The sequence below is a fragment of the Primulina eburnea genome, chromosome 4 (genome assembly GCF_022965805.1).
Source record: "Primulina eburnea isolate SZY01 chromosome 4, ASM2296580v1, whole genome shotgun sequence".
NCBI lineage: Eukaryota > Viridiplantae > Streptophyta > Magnoliopsida > Lamiales > Gesneriaceae > Primulina > Primulina eburnea.
The window spans coordinates 36,065,135-36,078,632 of NC_133104.1; positions in this window are offsets into that span (position 1 = coordinate 36,065,135).

The following is a 13,498-nucleotide window of genomic DNA, read 5'->3' on the forward strand; positions in this document are numbered from 1 at the left end:
CAACATAAAGATTTGTGCAATAGATGAGGCTAAGGATACTTCTAAAATGTCATTGGAAGATCTTATCAGTTCATTACGTAATTTCGAGATGAACCTGGACATGCAGAAAAAGGATAAAATGAAGACAATTGCACTTCAAGCTTCAAATGACTCCTATAATGAACTCCTTCAAATATCCCAAGAAGTCAATGATTCTGATCTCTGCGAGGACTCTATCTCCCTTATCACAAAGAAATTTGGTGATTATTTGAAGAGAATCCGAGATAAGAAGAAGGATGCACATCCATCTAAATCTTCTAACCTCCTTGCACCTGAAAAGCCACAAAGGTTTCCTGCGAAGTTACAAATTCAAATAAGGAAGAAGGCAAGGGACAATTTAAACCAAGGAAGTATGATTCGGTGCAGTGTAGAGAATGCCAAGGATTCGGCCACTATGCCAATGAGTGTGCAAAGAGATTACGCAAGAACAAAGGCTACAATGCATCTCTAAGCGATGAAGAATCTGATCTTGAGGAGAAGTCCACTAATGAAGACAATCAAACCTCCCTGACTGCACTACTGACAGAAACCCGCTGGCTACAAGTGAATCCTTTAGGTGTTGCCCTAGGTGTTGCTACACCTGGCCGCAACATTTGTGAAAAATCAGTCTGCTTCAACTCTACAGTTTCTGGAAACTTGAGTGAAGATGATCTGGAGGTTGATGGTGAAGAACTTACTCTTGAAAGTGTCCAGAAGCTTTATGAAGAACTGTTTGAAGATTGGACCAAAAGAAACAAGCTTAATGCAAATCTCATGAAAGAAAATGCCGAACTGAAATTGGTGGTGAAAGAAAATGCTGATCTAAAAGCAGGGGTTGCTAAACTTGAGGTAATTTTGAGCAAAAAGGATTTAGAACTTGGTAATATCAAAGAAGAACTTCAAAAGGCAACTGAAACATTGTCCAAGTTTAATTCGAGAACATCAAAGCTTGAAACCATTCTTTCAATGGGAAGAGATGACAAAAAGGGTCTGAGATTTAAAGACAGTGTGTACGAAACTGGTGAAACTTCAAAATCCACTGTCTTTGTAAAAGGAAAAACTGAAACATTCACACCGCCACAATCTACGTCTCCGATCAAAAGCATACCATCAAAAAGACAACACACTGCATCTGTTCCTAAGAAGAGAAAATGAAGATATGTATGTCATTACTGTTTTAAGCCTGGTCATATCAGGCCCTACTGTTTTAGACTCAGGGACGATCAGTTTAAACCAAAAGTCAAAGCGAATGTTGCCTCAAATGTTGCACAACACCTTCCGCAACACCTCTTACTATCAACCTACAGTAAGACAAATTTGAGTACCAAAGGTAAAAACTCATTGTAAAGTTGTCTACATTTCGTTGAAAACTAACACTATAGGTCACTGGTACTTTGATAGTGGTAGCTCACGTCACATGACGGGCTCAAGAGATCATCTGATCGATTATGTTGAACAAAAGTGTGGTAAAGTGACCTATGGAGGGGGAGCAAAAGGAAAAATTGTAGGAAAGGGTACACTAAATGTTGAAGGACTACCAAGACTCCACAATGTGCTCCATGTTGAAGGATTGAATTCAAATTTGATAAGCATAAGTCAATTATGTGATGATAATTTGTTTGTTAAATTTGATAAACATAACTGTGAAGTCTTTGATGAATCTAATGTGTGTATTATGACAGATACCAGGTCCTCAGATAATTGCTATCAAATAGGTGAGGAACTTTCGTGCAAGCATGTGCAAATCACTGATCATTGACCTTTGGCACAGAAAACTCGGACATGCAAATTTTAAAACCTTGAAGAACCTGAGTAAGTACAATGCAGTAAGAGGTATGCCTAATCTCTCGTCTGGTATACCATATGTTTGCGGAGATTGTCAAAAGGGTAAACAAACCCGCGTGTCGCATCCAGTTTTGCCAACATCTGGGACAACACGCTGTCTAGAATTACTACACATGGACCTTATGGGTCCTATGGAAGTTGAGAGCCTCGAAGGTAAGAAATACTCTTTTGTGTGTGTTGATGATTTCTCACGCTTTTCGTGGGTTAATTTTATTAAAGAGAAGTCAGATACTTTCGATGTATTCAAAAGCTTGATCACAAGAATCACTAACTTCCATAGCCTGAAGGTAAAAAGGATCAGAACTGATCACGGTAAGGAATTTGAAAATCATTCATTCTCATCCTTCTGTGACAGGAAATGTATTTTTAATGAATTTTCAGCACCAAAAACACCACATTTCAAATAGGGTGTATTTGAGAAATGGTTCGACTATGACATCGTATGAGATAATTATGGAGAAGAAGCATAACCTTAAATATTTTCATGTTTTTGGTTGTGTGTGCTATGTTTTGAATGGCAGGGAGAAACTTGCAAAATTTGATTCAAAGAGTGATAAGTGTTTGTTTTTGGGATATGCAACTAATAGTCGAGCTTACTGCATGTATAATTTATGAACTAGGACTATTATGGAATCCATTAATGTTGTTTTTGACGACTGTGCAGATTTGAAAAAGAAAACAGCTGAAGATAATGTGGAAGACCTACTGGAAATTCCAATCATACTGGAAAATGCAGATGTTGCTCCAGATGTTGCTCCAGATGTTGCAACACCTAGCACAACACTTGACACTGAAGTCACTGAAGCTGAGGACGAAACGAATAACAATGATGAGTTTGATTTGATTTTGTCCAGAAAGGCAAAAAAGGGGAGATTGAAGGGAAATATAATTTCCATATTAAATTTATTTCCCTAATATTATCTTTTTCTTGTTGATTTGATTGATTATAATATTTAATTATGGTTTTGCCTTTCTAGATAATTATGCTAAGATTTTATTGTGATATAATATCATGTGGAATATTGAGTTTTACCTTTCTAGATATTATTTTTATGATAAAGATTTTCTAGATATTATATTTATGAAAGATCTTGCAGATATAGTATCAATGTTTAAAAGGAGTTTATTTCTTATTAAACTCTCACTTTCCTTGTAAAATAGGTCTCTTTGTGAAGATAAATTTTATGTCTATATATAAGAGATCAAGGACATTGATGCGGCTGCTCTCTCTTCTCAATCAATATACACACATTGTGCACGTCATGGTTCTCATAGAAAAACATCCTACAAAGGCGTTGCTGTTTTGAAGAGGAGTCGTCCGTTTTGTTTTTCACTCTTTGCTTGGAGGTTTTCATGAATGCATTACTGATGCACTTTTGCACGTCGAGATTTCAGAGACAAATAATTCTATAAAGACGTTGATGTGTTTTGAAGAGTGTTGATCTCGTGTTGCTCTGAATGTTGCCAACATCTACAGACAACATCGTAACGATGTTGACTGAAGATTACATCTAATAGATCGTGTTTTTCGGGATCAAGTTTTGCTTTCTTGTTCACGTTTTAATATTGTTGGTTGTTTTAGAAAGCTTTATTTTCTCAACTTGTTGAGGAAATTGATTTTTGTAATAATCACTAGTGATAGGTTTTTGTGTAAACGATTTGGTTTTCTAGTGATAAACTTTTGCCATAAGGCACCGCACAAGTATTTATACGTGTGCATATTTAATCTTGTCCATCTATTTGTTTCAACTCAATTTGTGTTATTAATTTTCCGCTGCATGTAGATGTTGTCCGAGATGTTGTAACATCTGGCACAACATTTAACTCTGATAAAACACAAATTCTCTTTTTTTACATCATATTCTGATATTTTCATTATTTTCGATATCTGTCGGACAAAATAAACCTAACAGGAATTGTTGGGAGATCTTTAGCTTGTGCTTTATGTGGAATTGAGGATGAGGATTCTTCATTCAGTGTTTTAGACCCGACCTTTTAACAGTAGTTGGCATTTGAGAGAGTTCTTCCACAGGGGTGGGTAGCTCAACCTCCTTATCAATCATAGCAATTTTAGTAAAATCTTGATCTTTAATAGCTTCATCTTGAAAGTTTGCTTTTTCACAGTCTCAATCTCTCGTAAGTAAAATATGGCTTAAACTGTTATTACCTCAGTGGCTGGAAGCTCTATATCTTGTTGCATTGCTTTAATTCTCATTGATAGGGAGAGAGCATCCATTTCCAACTGGTTGAATATCGCTGCATCATCTTTGGTGGTTGGGCAGTGGGCAACAAAATTGTCTATGTTCTGTTGAATCATGTATCACATGATACTTTCTTTCAACTCCAGCTTGATGATGTATCGCCATTGGAGAGCGTATGAGATGATATTTGTTTCTTCCCATTTCAGCATTTTTTGTTCTAGGGCAACGACTTACTTCACTCTCTTTTCCCTCTAGATCATTTCAAAGTGAACGCTAGTCCGGAAGTCTACCCAACAATCAAATTCTGCTTCTTCTTGTCAGAGAAGACTTGTGTGAGAGAAACCTTATTTAGAACATCTTCAGAGTCTGAAGAGAGAACCTGTTTTCACTTAGTCTCCTTGGCTGGTGTCTTTGCTTTACCGATCAACTTCTTTTTCTCTTAATTCTAAACTTTTTTTTCCACTCTCTCTTTCTTAACCTCCAACAACTTGATTGTTGTTAGAATATGCTTCTTTTTGTGACTCTCAACATTTGTCTAGTTCATCAACTTGGCCTTGTAAAGATGGACCATATTGACCAGCTTAATCTCCATATGCTCCAGCAAATAGAATGATTGAGTTTCCTTCTTCACCATGCATTATGCAATACTTCGAGATGTTCCATCAAAAAGTATTCACAACTTTTTTCCAACAACACGAAGAGCCATTCTACTCAGCATGACACATATTTAATAGTTTAGCAAACATCTCTAAGTATCATGAATATTTTTTGAAGCGAATTTTCTTTAATAGTTTGGATGCATAAACACAAAGATGGATGATCAACAGAGCTCTAGCAACTGGTAATCCCTTATTTAGCTTAGACGATAATGATGATGAGATGATAAATTTATTAAATGATATGGCAGATTTTGACATCCATCAGCGTTGGTATCCTTCACTGCAGAGTTGTAGCCACCAATACCTTCCCGAAATTAGTTATCCAGAATTTATGAACCAACCGTTGGATTATCAAATGGGGATGAAGATACATTATATTTAATTATGGATCTACTCGAGGTTATGGTAGACAAATACGTAGCATTGACTGAGGAATCGACAGAGGGTCAGATTCAGTAGAGAAAAGTGGTTGAAGAAGTATCGTTTGAAGAAGAGCTCACAACATCAGTTTTCAAGAGTCTTTAAGAAAGTGAAGTGCGAGATACTCAAAAGGTGATCAATCCAATTTGGTTTGATGATGATAACTCAAACAATCAAAGTTGTCAGAGTAATTTGGAGCAGCCCGAAAATCTAGGGATCTTTGAACATGTGATAGATGTTGAGCCTCAACCAGAAGAGACATTTAAAGAATTATTTGAGAAAGTTGTGATAACACTGATTCTCTTACACCATGCCTTTTATTCAAAGCCATGTTTCATTGAGGTGATGAGCTTACAGAGTTTATATCAAGCCATACTTGAGGGGCACATGGAACACATACCGAGATGTGATGTCAAATTGACACTTACTTTGGGCATCAACCACTCTTTGATAAGTAGTTTTAAGGATCAAGCCGACAACTAAAAATCGGGCGCTACTTGGGAGGCAACCCAAGATTTTTATTTTTGTGTTATTTACTTAAAGTAATTTTAGTTTGTTTGTTTCTTTTTTTTCATTGAGTTCTTGTTTTTTTTTTTTGTGAGTTGATAGTGCTTAATCCCTTAAATTTTCATGCAAGGTGTGCACTTTGGAGGAAGTGCAAGATGGGTGGCTTAAGAAATTTATGCAGCATAAGAAGATTGATTTACATCTGCAGAACTTAAGGCCACTGATTTACAATCAACTAGGGGAGTTCTTTTCTTGTCGTTTTGCTCTACATTCCGTATTCTTCCATCTAATTACTTGTATTTATAGGTTATGCATATAATGTGTTATCTAATGCAATGGGGACATTGCATGCCTTTAGTTTTGGGTGTGGGTAGTTGTTTGTTAAATTTTATTTGTGAAAATTATTTAATGTGTTTAGTTTCATATTTACAATGTCATCTATGTGTATCAATGAGAAGAGCTTGTGGTGCTAGATTGAGAATTGATAGCCAAGGAGAATATTGAATTGATAATACACACTCATTTTTGTTGGTATCACCTCGTTAATTTAGCACATACCAAGTATTGATGCATGAAAATTTTGATTGGAGGATAAATATATTTTGCACGGGTGTTGGTCGTAGAGGATTGCACCACATAGTGAAAGTTGATATTTTTTGCGGAGAATTTGATATTCATTTGGTCTGGATTGAACTTGAGCACATTCCTTGACATGAACACTTACCAACAGCACGAGGATGATTCAGGTAACTTCCATTTGAGCCAATGCTTTGTACTGAGCTTACTGAGATATATGTTCGTTGCTTGTCACCTATAAATCGAGCCTTATAATTGCACCCATGAGACTAAATTGAAATCATAGCTTTGTTTTCATACATCTTGTTCATATATAAGGGAGTACACAAAAGAAATATATATACGAATTTTGTTGCACTTGTGAAAAGAGCAAAATTCTTGCAAAGAGAACCTTTAAAAAAAAAAAAAAAAAAAAGATACCAGGTGTGGAGGAGCCAAATACAGGAATGAAATTCTATTCTTAGGCTCAAAAGATAGGGATTTATGGAGTTGAAGAAAATCATATGCAAAATTTGAATGTGCACGAATTGATATATCATTGTGTTATTCTCTTTTTACCTATTTCATCTTGTCTAAGATAACCCTGACTCAAGTTTTAATATGTGCCTGGCAAGTCCTAACCATCGGTGTTGTGGGTCGATAATTATTGAAGAGGGACGTGAGAGAGGGACATTTACATCAACATGTTGATTAAAGTCTCTTGTACCTTTAGAAATTTAACTGTTGAAATGCATGAGTCTCGAATCTACATTGAACACACACGCGCTTAAAATCCATATAATATTGTCGTGTGTACATGTCTAGGTGATGTGCGAAAACTATTGTTGTGGATTGATTAATGAAGTTTATGTTGGATATTCGTTGAGGCAAATCAGAACCATGAACGCACCGTTCAGCTACTTATTGTGTTGTTATGTCTCGTAACCTATTTTGCTCAAAACGAGCAAAATGTTAATATGGAGAGGTTGATAGGTGTTGTTTTTTTCATATTTTATTATGTTATTTGAATCCATTATCACATAAGTTTAGGGTATCGAGTCTGTATTTTTCTATTTGAGTCACAATTTATGCATATTAATTGCATTTCACATGTTTTGGTTGATTTGTAGGTGGACTTGCTAAAAAGAAGGGACTATTTGGCAAAAGTACGAGCACTGCGCGCTAGGACGGGTGTTTTACCCGTTCATGCATGCAAGAGAGCGAGCTGCAAGGACCGCGCGCTAGGGCGGGCGAAATCACCCACCCCAGCGTGCCTCTTTGGCGCTAGGGCGGGTGATTTGTGCCTCCTCAACCCGCATACTTGGAAAATTATTCAAGGACTTCATGCTAGGGCGAGTGTTTTTGCCCGCCCCAGCATTACACAATATAGAAACAACATATGGACTATCTATTTCCTTCTGTGGTGGATTTTTGGAAGGAAATAAACAATAGCAGCCTAATACATGTGAGAGGAGGGGGATTTTGATTTGATTCATCATAAAAGAGGCGGAGGAAAGTCGGAAGAAGGAGAAAAGGAGAGCAAGAGAACTCAACCGATAAGTTTTTCTTCTTTTCTCTTTTTTTTAGTTGGGATTAAGGGGATCCTATACCCAAACATATATGTTGTGAATTCTTTTTGAAGATTGAATTTGGTTTAAGTATAATTTATTATTATTGATCTTTCTTGCGAATTTGGTGTATGATCAACTTTGAAGGGATTTTATGTATTATGATTGAAATTGATAAGAGATTTTATAACGTGATATAATAACATAATTCATGGATCTACAACTTTCATAGAAATGCGAGTTTAGATACATGTTATAGCCATAGTCCTATAGGTCGAAACCTAGAGGATTCAACGTTTTGTTAATTCGATTGCCATTGTTAAATAACACGAGGAAACTTGGTTACTGAATTTTGTTAATTAGATCAATATAGCTCAACATAGTATATTGATAGTTGAGCTATATTGATAAACTAGGGGATTCCGTGAAAGCATAACTTAATAATTGAAATCAATCATTAGAAAAAGATTCAGGGGTACGTGAACTAAGATTATAATAATTGTTTGTTTATTAATTTTATTTATATTATTCATATCGTGTTTGTTTAATTATTTTTAGTTGATCTTCGATTTAATTTACTAATCAATTTTTTTTTGTTTTAGTTAACTAAAGAATTGTGTTTAAGTTAAATATGTCTGATTAATCTCTGTGAGAATGATACTCGTACTTTGTACAATATATTATAACTTGACTCATGCACTCAAGCATAAACTTTTATTTTATTTTTATTAGGGATTTACTGTGTGAGAAAAGTTCGATCAATTATCCCAGTGAATCAAGGAACGTTAGCTTCTTAGACAATGGATTTCTATTACATAGAAAATGCGAGATGATAGAACTCAAGAAGATTCGAGTACGCACTCGTGAGATTTTAGAAGTCACACCCCAAGAATCAGTTGAAGAAATATACGCTCCTAGGAGATCTAAAAGGATCTCAAGACTACCTGTGTGGTGTGGTCTGATTCTTGAAGAAGGCAAGGATAAGCATGACCCTAGATGTGATCCAAGTAACTTCAAGGAAAAGATATATAATGTTGATTCATCCAAATGGCTTCAAGTCATGTAGTCTGAGATAGACTCCATGTATTCGAGCCAATTCTGGACTTTAGTGGATACACCTAAGAATTATTCCTATAAGATGCAAATAGATTTATAAAAAAGAAATTTGGGTGGATGGAAAGTATTGACCTTAAAAACTAGACTGTAACTAAAAGATATACTCAAAGACAAAGAATTGAATATGAGAAAATTTTCTGCAATTGCAATGTTCAAGTTCATTAGGATTTTGCTAGCCATAGCAGCATGAATGACTGTAAAATATGAAAAATAGACGTTAATACAATGTTCCTTTATGGTGATATCAAAGAAAAGATTTACATGTCTGAACCTAAAGGATTCACATTGGTGAGAAGTGAGCATAATGTATGTAAACTTCATATGTCAATTTATGGTCTCAAACAGATGTCAAAGAGTTGGAACCTTAGACTCGATAACACTTTCATAGAATTTGATTTTTTTAAGTATTCCGATGAACCATGTGTGTACAAAAAATTATTGGGAGTGATGTGACATTCCTGATACTTTATGCTAATGATCATTGGAAATGATGTAGAGTTATTATAATCAAATAATATATGGCAAGCAAGTAAATTCTCTATAAAGGACATAGGTGACGCTTATTATATATTGAGATTATAACTCTATAAAGATAGATCTGGGAGGATGCCAGAGCTCCACTTATATCGATATAATACTGAAGAGATTCTCTATGGAGGAATCCAAGGGAATATATCTACCAAATGTGTTCTATGCGTCCTAAGACTGATGGGGAGATAAAGATCATGACACACGTTCCCTATACATCAGCTATTGGTAGTATTATGTATGGTCTGATATCTACACGAACTGATATAGCTTTTGCACTAAGTTTTGCAGTTAGATATCACTCAAACTCCAGTCTATTTCATTGGAAAACCTTGAAATATATTATAAAGTACTTATGAAGAACTAAAAATGTATTCATGGTTTACCGGAATAGAGAATTAAAATTGAAAAGTTACATTGATTCTAGTTTCCAATCATATGTGGATGATTCGAAATTGATCTCTGGATTTGTATTCATACTCAATTGTGTTGTTATATCTCATCAATAATCCATACATATATCGAGGAAGTTCTACATCATCCAGGAGATTGTGGGAAGATGAGATATATAAGTTGAGAGATCGCATCTTACATAACGTTGTTGATCTACTGACAAAGGCCCTGATGGAACCATTCTCTGAGAAACATTGCAAAGTAATGTGATTGAATCGATGGGTATATGGATATAGAACAAGTGAGAGATTGTTGCAATAGGTGCCCAGCAAGGACAACTGTAGACTTAGTCTTTATTGACTCTTATATAGCTAACAATATTTATTTCAATAATATTTTACGGTTTATTTGTTCTGGGATTTAATTTATATGTATACCAATGAAATTTCATAGATAAAGACTTTGACGATACTATAGTACAATGAGGTCGTACATATGATGGAGATCATGAAACACATATATTAGTTACTTTATATTCTAAATATATTCCTAGTCAATTCAGCAGGCTTAAATAAAGATAAAGGTCATTCATGCTCGAGAATATCATCTGTGATATTGTGTATCATGGAACATATATTTTTTCGATCACGCATATGAGTGCTCGTATGATGGGTTCACTGAACAATCATCTCTCAGAATTTGTAAGCTAATATCATTTATCAAGTGGATAAGTTTGTGGTTATGATTTTACACCATTTATCCTTACGACTTGAGACAACACTGAGGCTCTAGTATTGCACTTTGACTCGTTTACGGACACCGTGAGGGTCATCGGCTGGCGATATTGGGTGTAATGGTGACACAAGTAAGAGCCAATGCATTGTATTCAAGGATCCATTGCTCGACTACTGATGTCGATATCCTTTATGGTCTTATGTATTAATAGTACAAAGAATCTCTTTCGAAAGTATGATATGTGTTTTAGGTTAAAGTAGTTTCCTAGTTTCACATGTGATGCCACTATGATCATTCAAAGATACATATTATCATTATTAAATTCATATGCAACTCTCGATATAAAATAAGTTACAGATTAACAGGGATATATGAGATGAAAGGAATATATTGTACACTAACTATAATATGTTTGTTCTTAGAAGCACTATCAATTATACATAGAGAATCATAGTGTGATGCTACTAGATACTCTTATACATGTCTCGAATCACAATAGTTGTAAACTCACAACTAGCTATATCTCTGAACAATTAAGAGTAACACAAGTATTGATTTTTTGTATTCTCATTGAGATAGTCAAATTTAACAAGTTGAATTTGTTGATTGAAATTTTATGCAGACAAATGTTTGATTTGTAAAAGAGTTCATAAGCGGATTCCATATTCGGAAGTTTTAAGAGTTAACATTGCTGCTAAAATAGTAAAAAGAGTGCAACTACTTGAATGTAGTAAATGTGTTCCAAAATCGGCAGTTGTCGTATTTTGAGTGAGTGAATAATTGACTTTTACAATGTTGAATTTGAACAAGTTGACCTTGACTATCTAACTTTCACTAAAATGACTTTTAATAGTTGACTTTGATCAATTGGTTTCGATTAAGAGATTTTCAAAAAGTTTGACTTTGCATCATTATAACGAGTTGTTTACACTCGTCACATTGATGACATCTGATCGTCGATTGAGATTGTGATTAAACCACATTCATGGATTTTTTTTATTATTAGGCCTGAAATATTTTAATAAAATACTAAATATTAAGAGTCATAATGAGGCAAATCCCCTAGTATGAGTTTTTTTATTGACTAAGATTATCTTAATCAAACATTAAGTGGTAGTAGTCTTAGTTAGGCAAATCACTGGATAAGAATCATATCTAGATTCTAAGATCCATGTAGCTTTATTATTAAGTTTAGAGTCTAGACTTAAAAATACAAGTTGCTTGACAACAAAGAAAACTCTCTCTCTTTCTCTCTCTCACTCTCACTCTCACTCTCTCTCACAAAGAATCTCAGTCGACCACAAGAAAGCCAACACGTCTCCGTCGCGTTATTGTTGAAACGTCTGCCCTTTTTATTGCTTAAAAAGTACTATAAATTTTTTTCAAACACCCAATTTTCGGCCATATACATAAACCTCATGAAAATATAAAATATTTTACCCTTTAAAATAAAACATCATCCAACTAGCATTTAAAAAATCAAGTGAAATAGTCATAAAAATGAAATCGTCAACTGTTTTATCCAACCTAAAAAGCAATAAGTTTGAAAAGTATAGCCCACACTAAACCTCTCAAAAAGCATAAATAAATAGTCTTAAAATCTTTAACATAAATCTTGAGTCATAAGTCGTAAATGCGGAAAAAGTAGAAGCGCTGGTCCTCGGGTTGTGTGCGTCTTCAGTCCAGTCAAATCATCCGTCAAGACCTCCCTCAACCTCACATGCATCCATCACACCTAGTGAGTCTAAAGACTCAACACACCATAATCTTGATAACAAATAATACGTATAAAAACACATGCAACAGTGAAAATACTTTTACGTAAAAATAATTTTTCATGACATGCAAACATAAACTTTAACCTTTTTTTCTTTTTTCCTCAACATGACATAAAACCTTTAACATGATCATAAACATTTTTCTTTTTCTTTTCCTTTTCCTTTGTTGAATTCAGATCGTTAATTGTGACTTTCCTCAACAAGACATAAACCTAAAAAATCGATGGATCCATCTACATGAAACCACAGTACTGGGCGGCGGGGACATCAGCGACACTCTCACCGGTCCTCTTTCGAACAGAAATACGATCGTCGGGGTTCGCTCTGGGATCTTTTTCCATAAATGGGTTCCTTCTGGGGCCTTTTCCCCTCACGATATTCTCATTCTTACCGTTACCTCATACCATTACCACATACAGTTACCACATATTCAAAATGATGAAAATACGATCGTCGGGCTCCCACTGGGACCGTCACACTCACGACATCTCCAACATTATCGAATTAGTCACAATTACTTCACTTCCTTCAACGTTTACATTCTCATCACTTTAAAAAAAAATCATGCATCAGATAACATTTTCTTGTTTTTGAAACCAAGCATGCAACATGTCATTTAAATGTCTTCCTTAATTCATAAAAATACCATAGACATTTAAAAATCATAATTTAATCATGAAAATTACATAAACATTTAAAAATCACCATAATATCATAAAAATAGCATTTAGAGCACTGCCATGACGTTTACTAATTTTTGGTGTAAAAAGAACGTTTTACCTCTGGACGTAAAATTTCACGTTTTTGACATTTTTTTAATTCCATTGGCTCTAACATGTTTCAATAATTATTTAAACTTACATGAATTTTCTCATATTTTTATTTAGTTTAAATCGAGGGCTTTTAAATTAATCTTTAAACATGACGTATTAATGCGTTTTAATCCCGAATTCAACTAAACCTTAATATAAAATTTCCAAATTAAAAATTTAGGCTTTTAATAATTATTTGATCTTAAATACAATTTTTCAATGATTTTATAAAGCTTAAACTAGGCTTTTCAATTAATTCGTTAATTAGCGTTTCGTGCGGCGATTAAATCCCGAATAAATAAAAACTCGTTATTTTGATCCCAAATTTTTAACATACATAACCTTTTATGATTTATTTTACCC